The sequence below is a fragment of the Culex quinquefasciatus genome, chromosome 3 (genome assembly GCF_015732765.1).
Source record: "Culex quinquefasciatus strain JHB chromosome 3, VPISU_Cqui_1.0_pri_paternal, whole genome shotgun sequence".
Taxonomy (NCBI): Eukaryota; Metazoa; Arthropoda; class Insecta; order Diptera; family Culicidae; genus Culex; species Culex quinquefasciatus.
In genome coordinates, this window is record NC_051863.1 from 43951296 (window position 1) to 43976253 (window position 24958).

A 24958-nucleotide genomic window follows, 5' to 3' on the forward strand; every position below is an offset into this window, starting at 1 on the left:
TTTCAAGTTAAAGCCATTTTTAGGTGACCTTTTTTTAAATATAGTCGAAGTTTTTCTTTTTTTTTTTAATTAGTGGACATGTTTGCCCACTTTCAAAAAAAAATATTTTTTGAAAGCTGAGACAATTTTCTATATTTTGCTTTTTTGAACTTTGTTGATGCGACCTTTAGTTGCTGAGATATTGCCATGCAAGTGTTTAAAAACAGGACAATTCTGGAGTTTTTTTTAAAGGACCAATAAACCAAATTTTCCGTTTTTACTTTTTGAGTGTTTTTAATAACCCTGACTCAATGCGGTTTCAAAAACACCCAAAAAGCCAAAACTGGACATTTGGTTTATTGGACCTTTTCAAAAAAAAAAACTCCAGAATTTATGTTTTCTAGGTCTCACCCAAACAAACCACCGTTTTCTAACATCGATATCTCAGCAACTAATGGTCCGATTTACAATGTTAAAATAAGAAAAATACTAGAAATTTTCCAATCTTTATGAAAAAAAATATTTTCAAAATTTTTAAAACCAAGAATAACATTTTAAAGAGGAGCAATTCTCTACGAAATCGTTTTTTTTTCTTCAATTTAAATTTTTGTATTTTTTAATCCGACTGAAACTTTTTTGGTGCCTTCGGTATGCCCAAAGAAGCCATTTTGCATCATTAGTTTGTTCATATAATTTTCCATACAAATTTCGCAGCTGTCCATACAAAAATGATGTATGAAAATTCAAAAATCTGTATCTTTTGAAGGAATTTTTTGATCGATTTGGTGTCTTCGGCAAAGTTGTAGGTATGGATACGGACTACACTGGAAAAAAATGATACACGGTAAAAAAAATTGGTGATTTTTTTATTTAACTATTTATCACTAAAACTTGATTTGCAAAAAAACACTATTTTTAATTTTTTTTATTTTTTTATATGTTTTAGAGGACATAAAATGCCAACTTTTCAGAAATTTCCAGGTTGTGCAAAAAATCATTGACCGAGTTATGAATTTTTTTAATCAATACCGATTTTTTTTTGGTCGCAAAATTTTTTCAACTTCATTTTTCGATGTAAAATCAAATTTGCAATCAAAAAGTACTTTAGTAAAATTTTGATAAAGTGCACCGTTTTCAAGTTAAATCCATATTTAAGTGACTTTTTTGAAAATAGTCGCAGTTTTTCATTATTTTAAATTAGTGCACATGTTTGCACACTTTTGAAAAAAATATTTTTGAAAAGCTGAGAAAATTCTCTATATTTTGCTTCTTCGGACTTTGTTGATACGACCTTTAGTTGCTGAGATATTGCAATGCAAAGGTTTAAAAACAGGAAAATTGATGTTTTCTAAGTCTCACCCAAACTGCCCACCATTTTTTAATGTCGATATCTCAGCAACTAATGGTCCGATTTTCAATGTTAAAATATAAAACATTTGTGAAATTTTCCGATCTTTTCGAAAACATTATTTTCGCAATTTTCAAATCAAGACTAACATTTTAAAAGGGCGTAATATTGAATGTTTGGACCTTTTGAAATGTTGGTCTTGATTTGAAAATTTTGAAAATAATGTTTTCGAAAAGATCGGAAAATTTCACAAATGTTTCATATTTTAACATTGAAAATCGGACCATTAGTTGCTGAGATATCGACATTAAAAAATGGTGGGCTGTTTGGGTGAGGCTTAGAAAACATCAATTTTCATGTTTTTAAACCTTTGCATTGCAATATCTCAGCAACTGAGGGTCGTATCAACAAAGTTAAAAAAAAAACAAATTATAAAGAATTATCTCAGCTTTTAAATTTTTATTTTTTTTTTTCAAAAGTGGGCAAACATGTGCACTAATTTTAAAAAATGAAAAACTTCGACTTTTTTCGAAAAAGTTACCTAAAAATTGCCTTAACTTGAAAACGGTGCACAAATCGAAAAAGACTGGAAATTTCGAAAACAAAAAATATTTTCATAAATTCATTGGCAAATTAGTGACAGAAGCTTTTTCAAAAATTTACAATTATTTGATTTGACATTTCGCAGAGAGGTTGCTCAGCGGCCACGCGTTGGAAGTGGAACCAAGTCGGCAGCGCTGGCACACTCTGGCCGCAGCTAGGCCGCACATTAGTGGACCATAAAAGCCGTGCCCCGCCGATATGGCCATGGCATAGCTCTCCGATGCTGGGAGAGAGAGAGCAAGTCTCAAGTCCCTCAACCCAAGAAGAAACGACAGCACACAACACAACAGCAATGGAACGACGAAACGAAGCAGCTAAGCCAGTTCCCAGTTGAGAGAAGTACGAAGTTGGAGATTGGAGTAAGGCAGAATGGAGAGTTGAAGTAGAGAAGGAAAAAAATGCTAAAAAGATCCATTAGTGTGTCCATTAGTGTGTATGGTGAGTGGAGTGTGTGTGTGTGTGTGTGTGTGCGCCAAAGCCAAAGCTGAGTCAAGTCGAGAGGCATGACGAAGGCTTCAGCAAGGCGGGCGACGGCAAGTTCGACTTGAAACACACTCACAGACATTCTTGCTGGAATTCCATTCCGTTTCGTCGTCGTCGTTCCGTGCAGTTGTCGGGTCGGGGTACCTGTGTGTACAGCGCAGCAGCACTGATTCTCATACACAACACAGGGAGGAGGGGTTGGAAGAGCTGGAGCTACAAATTGTTGTTGGGAGGAAACTTCAAACGGCGCGGAGCTACCAACTTGTTGCGACACACGACGCCGTGACGGAGGTGCTGCCGCCGCCGGTTGACCCGAAACGAAATTGCACGACACTTATGGGTTTCGCACCCCCGTGGGCACCAGCTATAGGGAGATTTGAAGTTGCCGCAGCGCGATTGCCAACGGAGGCAGGTTTGGTGATGGTGCAGGGTGTTTGATGGAACTTCAAGGATTTTGTTGTTGCTGTTGCATTTAGTTTAGTAAATCATAACTTCGCCTTGCTTTGCTATTATTCAAAAGAGTATTAATCTGCAATGTAGACAACAAGAACTTATATGAACAATATTCAACATCAACATCGTAAATCAATTTAACCATTTTCATAACTCACACATATTTTTATCGGAGGATTTCTCTGAACAATTTTGAGCCCGATTGGAAAACTTTTTTTTCGAATCATGCTGTTTTCGTGGGGAATTATAGATATAGAGATGGGCAAACTGGTCGTAGCACCTAAAAGGACCTAATAAAAATAAGTTATGAATAAAAAAAAAGAGATGGGCAAAAACGAGCGAGCCGCGCTCAAAGAGCCGGTTCACTAAAAAGAGCGAACGAACCATTATGGCTCACACAACAGGAGCCGCGGTTCTTTTTGAAAGTCCGGTCTTTTGAAAGAAACGTTCCAAGATGGAGTGATTTTAAAACTTGTGACTATTTTATAGTTTAAAAATCTATTTTTTTTTTTGCAATTCCGCTGTGAAACTGTCAAGTTTTTCTGTCCTTCTGGAGAAACGAAACGGCCTACTTTTCCCTACCAAAAATAATTGAATGGAAAATAAATACCTTTCAATACCAATGCTGAAAAGTTCTTCTTTTCAGCACTGAAATGAGTGCTGAAAAGTTGAACTTTTCAACTCTTGTATCGAAAAGTAACATTTTTCAATATATTTTTTTTTTTGTTTTGAACGGTAAACTTACTAAACACATGAATGTTTGACATAAAATTCCATTGATAAAGGGTTTTTTGCAATTCCGTCGTGAAACTACTTACTTTTCCTGTCATTCTTGAACGAATGAGTGCTGAAAAGTTGAACTTGTCAGCACTTTTTTTGAAAAGTAACACTTTTCAACATTTTTTTTGATTTGAACGATTTATTGACAAAATACATGAAAATTTGACCTAAAATTTCACTCAGTAAGTGTTTTTTGCAAAAAAATGTTGTATGGAACTCGTTGCAAAACTTGATTTTTTCAGCACTCTTCGTATTTATCCAACTCGGTGAACCTCGTTGGATAAATGTACGACTCGTGCTGAAAAAATCCTCTTTTTGCAACTTGTTGCATAAACTACTTTTTCGGAATTGCAAAAAATGTTGTAAGAAACTCGTTGCAAAACTTGATTTTTTTCAGCACTCGTCGTATTTATCCGACTCGGTAAACCTCGTTGGATAAATGTACAACTCGTGCTGAAAAAATCTTCAACTTGTTGCATAAACTACTATTATTGAATTCCCAACAAATTGTAGCATGAAATTTGTTTTTGAAAATTGAAAATGTTATTTCAAATATTTCAATGATTATGAATCAATGCAACATTTGTCCCATGGTGTAGGGGAAATATACCCATTTTAATCACTCTAAGCCGTTCGCCCAATTCTCACCACTTTCAACATTTTCAGATGTATCAATAAGGGAGAGTTGTTGCTCACTTTTATTTGAGTTATTTATTACTTTAAAACAGTCAAAAACACTTTATGAAAGCTGTGATTCATTATCAAAGTGCTGATAGGCCGATAATAGAAAAAGGCTGAAAAAGGATATAGTTCCTCTACTTGTTCAAGTACTTAAGGATAAATATACGGCATGTTTAAGGGGGGCTATTTTCCGACATTTTGATCGCTGAATCGGCATATTTCGTTCGGAGGTGTTTTGCAACTATCTCCACAACATACATTGGAAGACTCTAAAAAGCATTTATGACAATATTTGAACACCACATAAAAGTTTCCGATTCCCTATTTTCAGAAAATAGCCCATGAGAGAAAATTCTCTTGACCGATTAAACTTTGGAATTCATAAGAGTTCGCAGAATATATTCTCAAAATAAAATATTAGGTAGTATTCTCTACCAACTCACACGAAATTCGGAAAAAGGTGATGAGATGGAAATTTGGTGTCAAAGGGACCTTTATGTAAAATGGGACGCCAGATTGATGGCGTACTCAAAATTTCGAAAAAACGTATTTTTCATCGAAAAAAAAACACAGAAAAAGTTTTTAAAACTCTGCCATTTTTCGTTGCATAACTGTAAATTTTTTTGGAGCATGTTATTTTAAGGGAAATTTATTTTACTTCTCGAATCTACATTAACCCTGAAGGGTCACTCGAAAAATGAACTTCTTTATTCGACCTCGTGGACTCACCTTTAAGTATACCTATCGACTCAGAATCAAATTCTGGACAAATGTCTGTGTGTGTGTATGTCTGTAAGTCCGTGCACCGAAAAATATGCACACGATTATCTTCGGACTGGCTGAACCGATTTGGACAGTTTCAGTCTTATTCAATCCGTCTTGCGGTCCCACAAGACCCTAGTTAATATTATAAAGTTTAGAAAAGTACTTCAAAAGTTATGCTAAAAACGATATTAGCTAAACTTCGGAAGATTGTAAAAAGTATGGTTTTTGTAAGGAAACATGTTTTGTTATATATTGTTAGAAAGCTAATTGAAACACCATTCCAACGCGTTCAAACGATTGAAGATCTGACAACCCCATCAAAAGTTATGAGCACTTAAGTATTATTTATACACTTTTTCGAGGCCGGATCTCAAATATGTTGATGATTAAGTTGTCCGGATCATGCGACCTATCGTTAGAAAGGTAATCAAAAGATCTTTCCAACGCGTTCAAAAGATTATAGATCTGACAACCCCATCAAAAGTTATGAGCACTTAAGTGTTATTTAAACACTTTTTCGAGGCCGGATCTCAAATATGTTGATGATTAAGTTGTCCGGATCTATCATGCGACCTATCGTTAGAAAGGTAATCAAAAGATCTTTCCAGCGCGTTCAAAAGATTGAAGATCTGACAACCCTATCAAAAGTTATAAGTGCTTTAATGTTTCAAATTCACTTTTTTTGAGGATCTCAGATATTTTGATAAAAATAGGTGTTATCTATACCTTTTTTTGAGGCTGTGTTGTGTAACCACTTTATGAATACGAGGAAGGCACCAACCACCTAAAGGTGGATTAAGTAACGTTTTTCATTTAGAACAAAAATTTTCATTTCAAAATTTCGTGTTTTTTAGTGTTCTTTTCAATTACAAAAATTACAATTACAAAAATTTTGATATATAGACATAAGGGGTTTGCTTATAAACATCGCAAGCTATCGCGATTTCAAGAAAAAAAAAGTTTTGAAAAAGTTGGTCGTCGTTGATCAAGTCCGTTCATGGTCACCCGCGACAGACACGGACGACGAAACAAAGAGAAACGGAAAAGGAACTTTTTTTTAACTTTTTTTCGTTAAATTGCGTTAACTCGTGATATTTATGAGCATTTTTTTGTAATTGTCTGTTCTACAACTTTGTAGAACATTGTTACACTCTAAAAAATAACCCTGCAAAGTTAGAAAAAAACACGAAATTTTAAAATGAAAAATTTTGTTCTAGATGAAAAAAATACCATTCTGGGTTAATCAAGATTCGAAAAGTACATTAAATTTCCCTTAAAATGACATGTTCCAAAAAAATAACAGTTAAGTAACGGGAAAATGGCAGAGCTAAATAAAGTGTTTTTTTTTTTTCGATGAAAAATAAGTTTTTTGGGAATTTTGAGTACGCCATCAAATCGTGCGTCCAATTTAACATAAAAGTACCTTTGACACCACATTTCTACATCATCACCGTTTAAGGCTTATTGAAAAAACATGTCTTTTTTCGCATGTTCAAAAATAAAAGGGGTCGTACCGCCCCTCCGTCACGAGATATCAAAAAACGGACCTCGGATTCGTGATCAGGGACAAAAGTTACATCTTAGGACAAAGTTTCACACAAATCGAAAAATTAATAACAATTATCTCTAAAATCCTAGATTTTAGTATGGGTGCTTTCCCCATCCAATTATTCGGGCGTAAAGGATCGGGTAGAAATCTTAATCCAATTTTTCACCATAGTCTTTTCAACAAAATTTAGAAAAAAAGCGAGCGGAAATGAGCGGCTCCTTAAAATACGGTTTTGCCTACCTCTATTTTTAACGGTTATGTAACAGTTTTGTGGACAATTTCAAAACAAAAAAAAATTCGAGAGGTTCTGCGAGAGGAGCTGCTAAAATGATAGGATTTGAACTAGGAGCGAGATTTTTTTTTCAGTTAAGTAATCTCAAGATGTCCCCTATACAACCTTTTTAACAGAATTTAGTTTCTTTGATAAGAACCTGGTTAAACCCGTAAAAAAAACTGTTTGACCCAATCCAGACCAGAATGTGGGGGTGACTGACGGTACCCTAATTCTATGTTTTAGCCAAGGTTTTTCACGATTCACTTCAGAAGTCTATAAAACCCTTTCGCAACCCCGTAATTAAACGTAACACGTTTAATATTGATTTTGCCTCCCTCCTCGTCGTAATCCAAAGTTCCCTGCAGCAGTTGTCTCCCAGTGTGCGAATGTGTCGAACCCAACCTGGCGACAGGTAATACCACGAAGAAAGAGATTGCAAAAAAGGTAAATAAGTCGTTGTGGTTGAGCGCCATGCAGACGACCTAACATTTACCACCACCACAATCACGAACTGTCACGACCAAACAAAGGGAAAATCGGGTGGAAATCCGCGAATCGCGACCTGGTCTGCTCAAACGAACGAACCAACAGAACAGAAAAAAAACGCGAGGTGGTTTCGTGCGAAAAATGGGGAAAAGTTTTGCGTATACAAAGTTTTTAATTCGTTTGATTATAAATATAATGGATTTCCCAGGAATTGTTCGAGAGTGCTTCTTTGTCAAAAAGTGGGAAAACGTGAGGGGGAGGGGGAGGGGAGGCCTTTTTGTGTGTATTTCCGCCAACGCGAAGATTGAATGCAGTTTCCTAACTGAGGTCGCGCGCACCACTTTGTTGAATTGGCCGCATAGACTCTTGCAGAGGGAAGAGGAGCTTTTCACTGTCGGGGTGGGAAATATTGCTGTTTGAAGATTTGTTAGGAATTCATAATTGCATATTGAAAAGTTTGCTGGTTCCATTTAGCTTTTCGGGAAAAGTTGTATCGCCTGATAAATGCCACTCGTTCTTGACAATTAGAAATTGTTACGGAGTTCGCAATTTCGTTGGAGGCTAAGAATTTTTAATTTTAATAAATGTTGTTAGACCAATACAAATTTTATTTAAAGTAATTTTTCCTTTAAGTATCTGTATTTTGAAACGGAACGAATTTTTAATTCATCTTAAAAACAAAATGAGCAATTCTCTCAGATTTCGATCATTCGATTTTTTTTTTGTATTTTTTAATCTGGCTGAAACTTTTTTGGTGTCTTTGGTATGCCTAAAGAAGCCATTTTGCATCATTAGTTTGTCCATATAATTTTCCATACATATTTGGCAGCTGTCCATACAAAAATGATGTATGAAAATTCAAAAATCTGTATCTTTTGAAGGAATGTATTGATCGTTTTGGTGTCTTAGCAAAATTGTAGGTATGGATACGGACTACACTGAAAAATATGATACACGGTAAAAAAAATTAAGATTTTTTATTTAACTTTTTGTCACTAAAACTTGATTTGCAAAAAAAAGACACTATTTTTATTTCATTTGAATTTTTGATGTTTTAGGAGATATTAAATGCCAACTTTTCAGCAATTTCCAGAATGTGCAAAAAATCTTTGATCGAGTTATGAATTTTTGAATCAATGCTGATTTTAAAAAAATCGATGCATCGGTCGCAAAAATTTTTCAACCTAATTTTTTTATTTAAAATTAAATTTGCATTCAAAAAGTTCTTCAGTGAAATTTTGATAAAGTGCATCGTTTTCAAGTTAAAGCCATTATAGGTAACTATTTTGACAATAATCGCAGTTTTTGAAAAAAATATTTTTGAAAAGCTGAGAAAATTCTCTATATTTTGCTTTTTGGAACTTTGTTGATACGACCCTTAGTTGCTGAGATATTGCCATGCAAAGATTTAAAAACAGGAAAATTGATGTTTTCTAAGTCTCACCCGAACAATCCACCATTTTCTAACGTCGATATCTCAGCAACTAATGGTACGATTTGCAGTGTTAAAATATGAAACATTTCCGTTCTTTTCGAAAACAATATTTTCAAAAATTTTAAATCAAGACTAACATTTCAAAAGGGCGTTATATTGAATGTCTGGCACTAATGAAATGTTAGTCTTGATTTAAAAATTTTGAAAATATTGTTTTCAAAAAGATCGGAAGATTTCCCGAATGTTTTATATTTTAACATTGTAAATCGGACTATGGTGTAGGTAGGTTGTCAAATTCGTTATATTGCCTTCCTCACTTAGGTAAGGCTATAATCCTGCTCTAAAAATGAACTTTGTATAAAAACGTCGAAGACCCACCCTCATGTATACATATCGACTTAGAATCGAAAACTGAACAAATGTACGTGTGTATGTATGGGGTGTATTCCATTTGGCATAATGGATATTTGGCATAACGGGTTTTCAAGAAGGACGTTTGGCATAATTTTTTTTATTAGTACTTCTCATTTTTACGAATGTAAATGTATTGTTTTTTTTACCTTTTTTATATTACTATAAGAGATTATCATTTGTTTCGAAAAATTAAGTATTTTTTCCCAATAGTAAATTGTTTCCCTTTTGAATAATTCACAATAAAGCATTTTAATAAAGTTTCGATATTGTTATTTAAAATTTAGTTTAAAGAAGGAAATATCTCTTGTTAGCTTTATATTTTTCCTCTTTCAATATAATTAGCAATTAATTTTTTTTAATGAAATTTTCCCTTCTTTTATATAAATTTCAACTTAAAGATGAGAAAACCCTCTTCAAACCTTCGACAATGGAGACAATTTTGCTTTTCTATATATTTGGAATTAAGTTTTTTTTATGCAATTTTCTTCTCTTTTATACATTCCACTTGAAGAAGGGAAATTCTCTATAGATGTTCTCTTTAAGCATTTCTAAAACTTCTGCAATTTTTTTCTCTGTTGGTTTATTTTTTCGCAATAACATTGTTTATGCAAGTTTTTTTTCTTTTATTTTTTCAAAACTAATCTAAAAGACGGGACAATTGTAAAAAAAATGCGAATTAAATTGATTTTTTTAATAGCTGTAGGTGAAAAACATAAAAAAATAATGCGAATGTCAAATATTTGAAAAGTGGCAAAATGTTATTCTTTAAAGAGACTTCGATTGATTTTTATATAAAAGAAGGGAATATTTTATAAACAAACTCAATTTTGAAATATTCAAAAAGCATTTTTTTTAGAAATTTTCCCTTCTTAAAGTTGAAATTTAAATAAAAGAAGGGAAAATTTCATAACAACTCATTTGTCAAATATTTAAAGAAAGAAAAAATGTAGGGGAAGGTGGGGCAAGACGACCATATGGGGCAAGAGGAACAATCGCTTGTACGGCCGTAATTTTTACAATTTTGATTATTTCCAGTATGAGGAATTGTTGCTAGCAATGCAATTAGCTGATTCTACTACCACATAACCGCCAAAACGACGTAAACGCCACGGGGCATAAGATTTAATGAAGTTTTTTCAAAACCTTTGTTTTCTTATAATATTTGGAAAGTACAAAATAAGGCTTAGGGTTCGTTTTAAGGCTCATTTTATCAAAATGCAATTTTTTCTAGATCAGTAGTGTCCCTACCAATGACATGCACCTATTACAAAGTATGATTTAACTTTTGGTTATTTTTATAGAGAGCTTTTAAAAAATGTTGTTAAGGTGGGGCAAGTGTACCATATGGATTTTTAGTATGGAAAAAATTACGAATTGCTGCAACAACATATTTAATTGGGAAATAAATACATGCAAGTACTTAAAAACTGATAAACAATCGTGAAAAAAAATTCTGTACAAAATATAGTGATATTATGAAAATTTACTATTTATCATCTAAGTAATTTTTTTTTTCGTAAAAACGATAAAATTTTTAGTAAAATTTTATTATTTAATCTAAAAATTTAAGAAACGTTTCAAATACATTCTAATCTGATGTATCTAAGTGATAACAGTTCAATTGTTATCAAATTAACATGATTTTTCATGCATTGTTTCTCTTGCCCCAACGGGTTGTTCGTCTTGCCCCACTAGTTGAGTAGAACGTACGGAAAATCAAAAATTTTAAAATCAATTTTTTGCATAAAAAAACAGGATTTTTTAAAAACTTGTTCTAACAAAGTCTTAGTCAAGACCTAAAATAAGATGATTATAATAAAATCCGACAGATTTTTAAACTTTTTAATGGGTTATAATGAGCATTTCCTTGGCTTGTTACACTTGCCCCACTTTCCCCTACATCCAATCGGTTGAATATTAAAGAAGAGAAAATTGCATAAAATCAAAAATTGCAAAATATTGCAAAAAAACAAACTGCATAGCTTTTGAATGATTTTGCCTTCTTTAAGTTTTAAAATAAAAGAAGATAAAATTTCATAACAACTCATTTGTCAAATATTTTATGAAAGAAAAAATGTACATCCAATAGGTTGAATATTAAAGAAGAGCAAATTGCATAAAATCAAAAATTGCAAAATGTTGAAAAAAAACAAACTGCATAGTTTTTGAATGATTTTGTCTTCTTTAAGTTTTAAAATAAAAGAAGAGGAAATTGCTTTAAAAAACTTATTCTTTAAAGAAGAGCAAAATACACATATAGGTTGAATTTAAAAAAGGAGGGAAAGGGAAAATAGTATAAAATCTTTATTGCAAAATATTTAATGACTGAGAAAACTTACATCACTTTGTTAGGTTGAATTTAAAATAAAAGAAGGAAAAATTTAATACAAAAAAAGCAGCAAATTAATTCAAAAGGATAAAAAACTTGTTATTATAAAGAATATATTATATTTAAACACATTTTTTGATAAAATAAATACTTTATAAAAAATAAATAAAAAAAAAGCCTGCAATAATTATGCCAAATGTCCATTATGCCAAACGTCCCTGATGTCTTGGACCAATTATGCCAAACGTCCATTATGCCAAATGGGGTACACCCCACGAAGCTCTTGAATATGTCTGCGGTATATTTGATTTTTCTCAAATTACAAGGAAGAGGAAGAAATTTTCAAGACCGCTTATTTTTTTTCTAAAACATATCATATAAGGCTGGTGCAAATATTTTTCAAAGCTTTTGTCCCTCGGCTCTGGCCGGTGTCGAGGGGGAGGGGGCAAAAAGAAGAAAAAAAATATAAATATTGAAATAACAAGCCGTTGTTTCAGCATTTGCATGGAAAAGTGTTTTAAACTGCATTTTAAACTGGTTCAGTTGTTTTGCAATCATTAATTTTCAAAAAATGAAAGATTTTACGAAAACAAAAAATTTAGAGAACCAAAAACCTCAACATCGAACGTTTTCAAAAATTCAAAAGAATTTTTAAATTAACTCAAACATGCTCAAAGTGATTCTAATCGCAGGGGAATGCATTTTAAGTTAATTTCAGCTGATTTTCCGAAGTTTTTTGAAAAAAAAAAAAAATGTTTCACCCCCTGATTTTTCGGGCCAACTTTGAAGGGGGAGGAGACAAAAACTTTAAATAAAATTTGTACCAGCCTAATATTAAATAATTACAACAGTGTAAATGCAGAAAATAGTTACGAAGAATAAATGTTTGTCAACTTTTTTTTCTCTCTTCAATCCACTACTGCAACATCTTTGCATACCTCTCCATGTCTCTCCATCTCTCAGTATAAACAACTTCAGAGTCCAACAGTGCCTATATCTGCTTCAGCTGGCTGCAGCCAGTATGTGAATGTGAATACCACTTTTAATCGAAACTGCATTTGAATGATCGGTCAGAGATCCTCCATTGATGGTGCTGGGCTGAAGTCGTGCATAGAGTGCCGACTCCAAAACTCCAAACTCCAGCTCAGCTCAACACGACGACGACTTGGCTAAGCCCTGGACTTTGTGTGGTTTTGCGGTCGGTTGTTTGCTTGTTTTCTTTTGCCCCTTTTCTGTGTGTGTTTGTGTTTGTGTGTCCATTTCAAACCGGTCCGCCGGTATTTGTGTGTTGTGTTGTTGTACCTTTGCTGCTCTGTGTGGGTATGTTTGTGTACACAAATACCTCCGGCGGATTACTGCCTTCAGGAGAGGGATGAAGGAAAAAAAAAAAGAGCTCTTGCATCCAACCAACCAAGCTCTAGCAGCAGCCACAAAAGTGTTGCTGAGCCCCAAAGCAGTCCAAAGGTCTCTGCTGCTGCTGCTGTTGTTGTGGCTGGGATGGCTAACTTTAGAGCCACTTTTCTACGATTTAAATTAGATTCTCTCTATCTGATAGAGGGTCGATTTGAAATCGTAAAAAAATGCATTGAGGAAGGCAGTCTGGAAAGTGAAAACCTTGTTTCGGTTTTATGGGCATTTAGAAAGAAATAAAACGCATTTCATAGTTTATCTGTTTACTATTAATGCAAGTGAAATTATAAGTCAAATTCATTAAAACAAAAAAAAATTCTTTGTTGAACTAGCTCACAACTTCAAAAAATTCACTTTTCAATTTCGAATGTGAGAAATTTGGACTTAAGATTTCCAAAAAAGTGTCCACTCACACAGAAAAAGAAGTTTTATTTTAGAAGGATGAAATTTTGGAATATTACCTCTTTTTATGATTAATTTCACTTCAAATATGTGTAAAAATGTGAACCTGCTGAATATTTATCAATTCCCTTTTTTTACGCTAAATCTGTCACCATTTCCTGATGAATATTACCATCATTCTTTAACTGTGGTATTTCCAACTGGTTTTGCATTTGGCATGTTTGAACTCCTTTGAAGACATTTTAAATTTTCATGAAATAACAGTCCCACGAAAAGTTGTTTTTTTTTCGCAAAAAAAAATCCATCAATACATCAATATTTTCAAAACTAATGATTGGAAAGCAACTGGACGCGTGAAAATTGCATTTTGAAACACTTTTTTCATCCAAATGTTGAAACCTGAGCTTGTAATTTCAATTTTTATTTATATATTTTTTAATGCGGGGTGAAGCATCCCAATTGATTAATTCTAAAGCAAGTTATTGACATTTTAGTGAAAAAATAGCACAATTTTCAAACTCAAATATAAAAGTGTTCCATCCAGATATCAACTCGCTTCGACGGGGAAGGGGACATCTGGGACTACCATCTGAGACTGATAAAGGTTTGGGCAAGGCAGTTTAACACATAATATAGACACTTTAACTTTTAGTGATTTTTTTGTTTGTACATTTTTGCTCGGGAGACTCTTTAGATCCCATTTTTTGTTGGTATTTTTATCATATTCGTGTTCCTGAGACAATTTCACAATTGAAACATGCATACAAATGTTTATTTGCTTCAATTTAAACCCTTTAAAAAAATAAAGTTAAAATTTTTTTAAAAGATGCTTTTTTATGGTGCCATCTAGTATCCTTGGAAACGAACTTAATTTTCAATAAATGTGAATCGAAGTTTTTTTTTACTTTAATTTTTCAAAGGGTTAAAATGGATGAAAATGAACATTTTTATGCATGTTTCTATTGTGAAATTGGAAATCTGGTTATCTCTTGGTTAATCTCTTGATATTTTTTTTATTTGTATGTTTATAAACTAAAATATTGAAAAATATATTTTAAGCCTTAGTTTTTTTTTAAATTAACTTTTTCAAACAAATTTTCCGTTTTTTGTAAAAAAAATCCATTTTTAAACTGCGATATCTCTGCACAGTAAAAAAAATCTATGTAAAATCGCATGCAAAAGCATGCACATCACCTTTATGAGCAAAAGCATGTAATATTGTATAAGAAAACGTGTACACAAAATACAAGTACCGAACAAAACCAAATCAGGTGTGCTCACCCTAAAAATAACTTCAATCCGGCGAGAGTCATATTCAGATTACCAAGTCAGCGCCCCAACCACCTCGGCTATTTCACTATGTATATGGGTGGATCTTCACCGATGTAGCTGTAGGTTCCCCATTAGAGCGTCCAATTTCCCAGGGTTACAAAATTCCCGGGAATTCCCAGGAAGTTTTGAAATTTTCGAAAATTATTCTGATCCTGTTTCTGATTAATATTTTGCAAAAAATTGTACACAGTAAAAAATAATGTAAATTGTGAAGCTGTAATTTTGGAAGGTTTAATTGACTTCAATTTAGACTGAAAAAGTGACATTACACTAGAAAAGAAGTAAAATTACACATTTCCAGAGGTAAAATTACACCTTTTTGTACCCCTTCCGAGATGTAATATAATTTAGATTTTTTTCTGTGTATAGAACAGCAACTTTAATGGTCAAAATGAGTGTGAGGATCAATTAATTGCTTGACTGCTTGTAAAAAATATTGCAGATTCGATTAAATATATAAATTTTTTATCCTGTCTTTAAAATTGTACAATACAAAAAAAAATATTAGTAATATTAGTTGCTCAGAAGAATTTTTTTAAATCAATGTGTTTCGACAGTGAGTGAAAATCTATGCTCCACAACAATACAGTTGCTTTTAAATTTGTCTCAGTGACCATAAACCATTGCATTCTTTGGATAAATTTCATACGATACGAAGTTGTTTATTTGAAATTATTTTTCATGGTTCCATTTTCATTTCATTTCATTTTATTAGGTTGCTTTAACAATTAGATTGGTGCAGTTGTTATCCTGAGCTGAGATATGGACTACCTTTCAACATCTGATTTGTTCAAAATGGGGAGAGATTTTACTGGTACTAAGGAGAACGAATTGGACAGAGAAGGAAAAAAATGCAAAAATAACCTTCGAATGGTTCCATGATTTTAGTTATATATATTTATTTTTGGCTTATATATATTTTTTATGGCAAAATTTTTTATTAGAATACAATAATTTGCATAGTGTAAAAGTGGCTGAAAATAAACGATATTTTATTCATATTTAATCCCCTTACGCCCTCGGCAGCTCACGTGCTTCATAAATTTGTAACTTCAAATAGAAATTTCTCGAATACTTTTAAATAAATTTTTTCTCGAACAACGTTTTTGAAAAATTTTCTTAGATCAATTCAATTTTAATCCGATTTGGTCAAGGTTCAAGGTAAACACAATTTTTAAACAAATCTCAATTTTTATCTTGGCCGTAAGAGGTGAATATCTTATTTTCAAATGATATAACAAAAAAAAATCGTTAAAAAGGGTTGTCGAAAATAAAATAATTAATATTCATTCCATAATAGCGTAATTTTTATTGCTCAACATGTGAGCAAACGATATTCCTAGTTGTGAATGCTTCCAAAATTAATATTATCTGAATTAAACCTTGACATGAAATTTACAGGCAGGCTGATTAGTTCAATATGAACAGTAGATTGAAATGAATAAAATCAAATCAGGTTCTCTAATTATTATTATTTTGCCTTTCTTGCAAAAGAAAGGTTTAAGGTTTGCTTTTGGACAAAACGCTTTTCTCAGAAATCTTTTTAAAAAAATCGTACACGGCGAGGATTCGTCCCAGGAAAAAATCCTATTACTAAATTGAAGGTTTTGATGCGCTCTTTCGATTGAATTTTGGCCCGAAACCCGGAACTAAAAGTCTGATTTTTGAGAGCTCTTTTACTGAAATACACGAGCGATGTCTGTATCCGCTCTTAAAAATTTGTGTCTTCCATCACTGGAAAACCGCTCGTAACAGCCGTGGGGTCGGAGACGAACACCCTATTTTTTCCTATTATTTTTTGGTTTTATGCAAAATCATATACTGAACATCAAAATTCGAAGTCCCGGTTCGTTCTCGCTCGAAAGCTCGGCAAGTCGTCAAGTCGAAGCTTCAACGCCAGCGCTTTTACGCTTGCGCGTGAAAGTGTTCTTTCTGGCTTCTCATGATAGATCGACAAAGTGCAATAGCGATACATATTTTATTTAAAGTTAATCATAGACTAACATTGAAGACTGAGTACCCTTTATTTTTTCTAATAATGTCAATCCAATATGTTTTTCTTAATTAAATTTAAATATCTTGCGACAAATAATGTACCTCTGAAATTAAGAAAAAAAATGGCATTCGAGGATTAGCCTTAAAAGATTCGAAGCTTTAGGTAAAATTCTCACTGGGTGGTATCATTATGTTTCTGAAAAATTAATTGCACCTATATATTTCTCGGAGTTTAATCATTTTGTAAGAAAGGCTCTATTTCACCTCTGTGATATTAAATCGGGATTTTTTTGGTGCCAAAAAGGTAGGAAAATGTATACCTTCGCTTGTATTTCGGGAGTTCCCGGGAAATTTACAAATTTCCCGGGAAACGGGAAATATTAAAAAAAAATCTGATTATGACTCTCGCCGAATTGATGTTATTTTTGGGGTGAGCAGACCTGGTTTTTTTCCTTCGGTACATGCTTTTTGTGTACACGTTTTCTCATACAATATTACATGCTGAACATAAAAATTGCACTGGGTTATCTCGGCACTGACTCAAATTATACCATCAGATTCTGACAATCTGATGGTATGAATAATGAGTCAAATTGGTAGAACACTGAAAGGTCCACAATTTTGTTTCTGTTTTGAATAGCATTGTCCTCTTAATGGGAGGAAGGCACCAACCCCCTAAGGGTGGATTGGGTAACGTTTTTCAATTAAAAATTTTGTTCAGTGTGTGTGCGCAAATGAAAGATCATCTTGATTTTTTAGCAGAACGTCTTTTCACTACACTACACATGCAAGTGTAACGTCACACGTCAAAAATGATCTGTTACTTTTTGTAGATCTGCAATGTGTGTAAACAAAGCGAAATACATAATGTGGATTTCACCAAAAAAAATCGTCCACAGATTGATTTTCTAGGAGAAGTTCTTGAGCGATTTTCTTTTGCGTGATTTGCCTCTTCTCACTTTGAAGAAAGCTCGCAAGCGAAAATGATTTGTTTGCGATTAATCCATCCCTCTTTCAGGGTAAAAGGACCAAACCGGACGCTTCTGGATGCAAAAGATTCAGATCTGTCTATATTTTGAACTGTCAAAAGGGGAGAAAATATGGTCCGATTTGCCGGAGTCATGCTCCAAAAACTGGAAATTGTCTCTTTTTTGGGTTAATTTCAGTCAAAAAAATTTTTTTTTTGTCTACAGCATTGCCTTGGCGTTCTCAATTGTGAGATTCCTACTCGAAATCAGGTTTCCGAAGGCTTGATTGTTTGCAATTGCAAATTTCTTTTTACACCTTAGCTTCCATCCAACCCGGGATTCGAACTGACGACCTTTGATTCGTGAGTCTAACTGCCTACCAGCGACTCCCCGAGGCAGGACCCAGGGAGTCGACTCCTACACCTGGACTGAGCTAACGACCCAACCTCTAAGGTTAGACCGGGGCCAACATTTACTTCCCCGTCCGACGGAAGGCGGGATCTCGTCTCGAAAAATGCCACCGGGACCTTCTGGGATTGAACCCAGGCCGACTGGCTGAGAGGCAATTACGCTTACCCCTACACCGCGGGTCCTGGCGTATCTGTGACAAATTTGAGTGACTTTGGTAATGGTTTATGTATGTCGTTTGAGTTATTTGATAAACAAGATTCATACAAAAAATACTTTTTAAATCGTTTAGAACTTTCGAGGTTCAAGTTATGCAGCTTCGGTCCCATATTTTGGACAACCTATACCAGCCACTTTAGGTTTCTTCAAGGCAAGTCTGTCATAAACGTAAACAAGTTAATATTTTTGCAATTTAAGATAAGCCCTTATTTGAAAGGCAGTTTGGCAGATTGAAATCGTTTTCATCCTCTATAGTTCCTATTGTCTATTATCATCCCTAAACCAACCCATTCCTTCCCTTCAACATTACAAATCCCAATCAATACCAACCATTTGCATAATTTCCCTCTAGCTTTTCCCAATTTGAACACACGAAAATCCCAAAACAAAAACAAGAACCTAAAATCACTCTCGTCATTGTGAACGCACCCGAAACCCCAACAACAAAAAACAAGTCGGCAGCCCGCTCGGTCGTCCCCATACGACGACTCCACCGACCAAATGCCTTTTGATTACCCGCGCCAACCAACTCTTGAACGACATCACCACAACTTCAACTCCGCGCGCGCAAAAAATAAAAAAAAAACGCTAAAAGAGAAGGGGGCCTGCGAGTGACCTAAATTCGGGGTGCCCTCAACCGACGTTGAAACGTACCTGCTCCGATCGTTGCTGAATCTCCATCTCGGTGTGCTGCTTGTACTGCCACTACTCCGACGACTTGTGCTGCTGGTGTCGATGGAGGAAGGTTTCGCTCGTCGAGCGACCCGGAGGGGATTACACCGCTCATCAATCACTTCACCAGCACCGGGCTAGAATCTTCCTTCGACCGTGGAAAGGATTACATAATTCCAGGAGGGTCGCGGGAGTACGCACTCACAGGACTCGGTTGGTGGCGTTCACCGCGGCTACGACAACCTTTCACGACAATCTCGTGACGAACGTCACAATAACAACGTTTTTTTTTTCTTTTTTATTTTTTCGCCTGACGTGAGGTTAATTCACTGATTGTATGGACTATAGCTATGCGAGATACCTTCTTCTTCCTTCTCAACTTGTACACATTCTAGGTTTTATTTTGGTTGTTTCATTCACACACGACTCTCTCTCGCACACACGTTCTTCCTCTCACCGAAAGTCGTGAGTGTCACGCACGCTTTCTCCCGTACACCTTTGTTCCAGGTCTCTTGCTCTACGACCTGGCACTGGTTCTTCGCTCGTTCTTCATTTCACACTTCCCAAGCCGCTAAACGACGCTAATAATTTCACTTTTGGGGAGCCGAGCCCGCGTTCCCAGGTCATCCCATTTTCCGCCGGCGGCGGCGGCGGTTCCAACACCCGGTTCACGGCGCGGCGCTTTTCCAAGAAATTTCTTTAGCACCTTTTCGTGTGTTATTAATCCACGCGCACTCAGAGAGAACCTTCCCCAGCAGTATTGGTGACCACGGCGCTCCGCTCCGGTTACATCTGTGTTGGTTCCAGCAGTTGGGGCTGCCAAAGGGCAAAACCGACACACTCCGGGAACTCGCTGACACTTTGGTGGCCAACCTAACGGGAATCTCACTCACTTATTTTTTTGCTTGCCCGCTTGCCGCGGGTTTGCCGATCTTCGGTGGTTTCTTTTGCTGCTGCAGCTGCCGGAGATCTCTCTGGAAGGATTGGAAAGAAGAAAAAAAACGGTTTTGTGTTAGTGATGACTGGACGACGGCTCTGGTGTTGTTGGAGGTCGGTGCAGGTTTCTTGCGCGAGGAAATGAATTCGCAACACTGCGAGTTAATGTTGCGGAGTCTGTAATTGTGGGACGAGCGATTGGGACTTTGAAGAGGGTGGGAGCGGGGGAAGCGGGGGGACGGTTAGTCATCGGTTTGTGGTGACCACTTGGAGTTGATGGCGAAGCATTTAGGATGAGAGTGTTTGAATTAATGTCCCATGTAGATTCAGAATTGTATTGTTGATTGAACATTCATACTCAAACTCAATCCAACTCAACGAATCATCTATGCGGTTAACTTTTCGCAGTTGGTCTGGCCGTTTAGCAAAGAAGGATGTTGAAAATAATCGCTCCGGCATTCTTCAGGATGCTTCCGGAAGGATGGGTGCCCTATGCGTCGGCTTAGATGTCACCCCTGCTGAAGGTATTCGAAATTTGATTAACCGGGCATAAAGCGTGCCCAGAACTTGAAAAACTAATTTATCACAAACCATTTACTCTGCAACCCACAGTTTCTACTCAAATCTAGGGTTCAGAAGGGTTTCCGGGATTCAAACTGACGACCTACGGATTGCGAGTCTAACTGCCGACCAGCGACTCAGAGAGACGACTAATACACCTGGAATGACCTAACGACCTAACTTAACCCTCTACAACCCAACCCCGCCTTTAGACGGGCCTCGATCTAAAAAAAAAAAGCCAAAAATCAATTTTTCAACCAATTTTTGATATTTAAAAAGCATTGGAAAGAAGAACTCTTAAAATTTTATAACATTTTGGGGTTGGATGTTGGTAGAGGTGGACAAAAAAAGAGCGAACCGCTCAAAGAGCCGGTTTACTGTTATGAGCGAACAAGCCGTGGCTCCTAAAAAAAGAACCGCGTTTCTTTTCCAAACTCCGGTCTTTTGAAAGAACCGTTTCAATATGGCATGATTTATGTTATAAATATAATTTATTGAATTTCCAAAAAATGTAGTATTAAAAGTTCAATTTGTGCAGAAATAAACGCAATTTTAAAATTACTAGCAATTTTTCCAATTCCATTTTTTTCGGATTAAAAAAAAGTTCATTAATACATCGATATTTTGAAAACTAATGATTGCAATACAACTGGGGATGTGTAAAAAGCATTTTAAAACTCTTTTTTCATTAAAATGCTTAAACCATGGCCTGTTTGTTTTTTTTTTTGCAACTTTGGCCAAATTCGAGGGACATAAACTTCCAAAAATGTTTGGTACGGCCTAATTTATAAAAGTCCAATGTGAAATAACTTATAAAATAACACGATTCTTGAAAAACCCCTTTTCATCCAAATTTTGAAAAAGAGCGAAAGAGCCGTTCAAAAGAGCAGCTCTTTTTAAAGAGCGAACGAAAATGAGCGGCTCCTAAAAAAGAACGATTTTGCCCACCTCTAGATGTTTGACTTGTTTTATGTGACTTTGCCAATGTTTATAACAATGTCATTTTTTTGGGTCAACTTTGACTGTGTTTTTTACTAACATATCATATATTTTAAGAAAAAGAAATATGCAGTAATTTGTCTAGTGTCCCAGACAATGCCTCTACGCATTGTTATACAATTTCAATGATAATGGTGCCATTCTAGAGCAGAAAATGTGAAAACAAACAAAAAATGGAAAAAGTGACTATAAGGACATGAAAGAAATAGATAGGAGTCATTCCATGTCAACTGAGTACACTTTTGGACTCGACCTTCACCGATTTGGACCAAGCTTGGAGGGAACGTTCATCTATCGATAGTTAACAGAAATCCCAAGTTTGGTGCTGATTGGACCATCCCTCTATTTTTGGCACCGCCCTCTTATTTGACGATTTTCTAAAGAACTTTTTTTTCTTTTAATCATAACTTTGAAACTATTTGAGTAAAAGACAGAGTGCTGCGCAAAATCAAACTTTTTTCAGTTAAATCGCCGTATCTAGCCAATAGTTCATTTTAGTTTGAGGTCTACATTGATTATTATGTAAAATTGTCCGGAGAATACGATGGTGATAAAATAAAACAAATAAAAATATAAGGAATTGGAAAAAACTGAATTTTAATACTTAAAACGTTAAAATATAGTATTAGTGGGCATTTAAGGGTTTAAATTTTATTTTTATAAAATTCCTTGGACAATTTTCTATAATATGCAACCTGTAGAAAGTCTTTTACTCAAATAGTTGCAAAGTTATGATAAAAAGAAAAAAAAGTTTTTTTTTGAAAATCGTCAAATAAGAGGGCGGTGCCAAAAATAGAGGGAAACTTGGGATTTATGTTAACTATCGATAGATGAACGTTCACTCCAAGTTTGGTCCAAATCGGTGAAGGTCTCGTCCAAAAGTGTACTCAGTTGACCTGGATTGACCCATAGTCAAAATGTAATGATAGGAGGTGGTAGAATAGGCCAAATACTACCAAAAACATAGGTAAACTTGACAAGATAAATGCAAATTAAAATACTAAAAATAAATCATGAAAAACATAAAACAAGAGAAGTAAACTTTTTCGTAGAAAAAAGCTGCTCAAAATGACCTCCTGAACACGGGACAAAAAAAAATTCCGGGGTCGACTGGGATTGAACCCAGCCGAGTTGTGGTGAGATGAAACCACGCTCAAAATATTAGATTTTTTTTTATTTTTCTCTTAACCCGGAGTTTATATTGAGCAACTCGCGTCAAACATTGCACTAGGGCACAAAACCACGTTTTTTTATTCCCATTCGAAAGAGAGGCTTGATTGCCGTTATTTTTACTGGTAATGATTTTCACAATAAAAAATATTATTTTTAAAAATCTCACTACAAGTCTTTTGTATGACCCAATCTCAAACCCCAGGCCCAATATATTTTCTTTTAGGAAAAGTAATGGATTTGATTAAAAAAAATTATCAACATAAATTTTTCATAGATTCCGATCTCGTTTTTTTTTCTTTTTTAATGGCCTTTAAACATATGATAGACAATAACTTATAGGTCCTATAAAAAAACACTGGATTTAAGGTATTTTAACCGTTAGTGGACACCCTAGGAGAGCCGCCGAGCATTTTCTACAAGTTTAAAATGTTTTAAGCAATATTTCATAACCCAATGATTGTACAAAACCATGCAATTTGAACTCATTTAAACCATTCTGTTTAGTTTTCACCAATTATTTTCTTTTTTGCTGAAAAAAGTCATTTGAGAATAAAGATTTTTTCGCCTGTTGTGGACCTCGTTTTCTTATTATTTTTGTCCTTACATAACTAAATGCTAAGTATAAATACTACTTAATCCACCATAGAGTGGTTGATGCCTTCTTCACAATAAAATAGTTTTGTTTTTGGTAAAATAAAAATGTTTAACCTACAAATGACAGAGTTAGAAGATTTTCAATCTTATAGTATCTTTTGAAATGCCTTTTAATTGTCCAACAAACGATGAATCGCATTTTATCGAAATTTCGTTGATCCAATCTCCAGAAAGTGTATGAATAACACTTAAGTGCTCATAACATTTTATACGGTTTTCAGATCTTCGATGTTTTAGGCTCATTTATACGGTCTTTTAGTTATCTAATTAACGACTTGTCGCTTGATGAACTCGGACACCGTTTTCATCGATATATCTGAGAGCCGGTCTCCAACAAGTGTATAAATAACACTTAAGTGCTAATAACTTGTAACATGACGGGGTTTCTTACAAAACCAACCTTTTTTACGATATTCCAGACTTTCCTCAACATATTTTTTTAGCATTACTTTTGAAGTACTTTTCTGAATTTCATAATTTTCAACTTATGGGACCTCAAGACGGGTCGAATGAGACCAAAACGATTAAAATCGATTTAGCCAGTGCTGAGATAATTGGGTGAGAATTTTTCGGTGCACACATCCACATCCAAACACACACAGACATTTGTTCAGTTTTTGATTCTGAGTCGAAATATAAACGTTTAAAAGATGGAAAGTTAAGAAAAAAGTTTATTTTATCTTCAAGCCATTTTGCGTACAAAAGGAGAATGTGCAAACTTTGTTAATGATTGGGATATCTTGGATCATCTAAGGACTCCCTGGAGTTATGATCTGTGGGTCTGCGGCTGTTACAAGAACTCCCTGAAATGGTCCAGAACATCCCAACATAACAGCAATACAGTCTGCCATACTCACTGAATCTATGCGGGAATGATCCGCCGAACTCTTGCTTGTTACGGCGGTAGACTCGCCGGTCTTATCTCCAAGGAGTTCTCGGATGACTCAGATCATCCCAATAAGTTGTTACAACATTGCACTGTAGCCTTCCATACTCACTGAAGCAGTCTGGGTAGGATTCGGTTTCAAAAGTTTGAAATTTCGACTTGTATGCCTCTTGCACGAACGGTTCAAATGGATAGAAACAAGAGATTACTGTTTCAATCATGCTAAGACATAGGGTATTTGTCCCTATTTTGGACCTACTAAGCCGAGCGCACTTTTTATTTGATGTTTTCTCAAAGGCTGCTATAGGCATTCTTGCTTTTATTACATGAATAAGTTGGTTTTTTAATGCTAATGCCCTTACTTAATCACATTTTTGACGAAAATACTTTATATTTCTGTACTTCATTTTTTGTCCCTATTTTGGGGATATTGCTTCTAGCATACGACCTTCTTTGTACATATTTTCGGCCTACCTTCTGATTGGTTGAAATCTCGAAGCACGTGGCGAACTTTTTTGACGTACGGTTCAGCCCCAGCTCGTACAGTACAGCCGCACAAATTCGGTCGACAAACATGCTCAATCATAGTGATGTTTTAAGCCACAAATCAACATTAGAACGATTGATTTCACTTGCATTACGTGCATAATTAGCATGGACATGATTTATATCATTCTTTACGAGTTTTAAACATAATTAAACATTTTTTGCGTAGCCAAAAAAACATATTGCCGGTGGTTGGATACTCGGGGGACGGCTCTAAT

At 34.9% G+C, this 24958-nt stretch overlaps 1 protein-coding gene across 8 annotated transcripts in view; it reads right to left on the bottom strand.

Moving 5' to 3' along the window:
• LOC6039128 (latrophilin Cirl) overlaps window positions 1-24958 on the bottom strand; it is a 60809-nt gene that overhangs the window by 31194 nt on the left and 4657 nt on the right. For all 8 annotated transcript variants that reach the window (XM_038258837.1, XM_038258836.1, XM_038258833.1 and 5 more), the window contains one exon: window positions 18968-19959. The gene's annotated coding sequence lies outside the window, so the exon portion shown is untranslated. The remainder of the gene's footprint in view (window positions 1-18967; window positions 19960-24958) is intronic.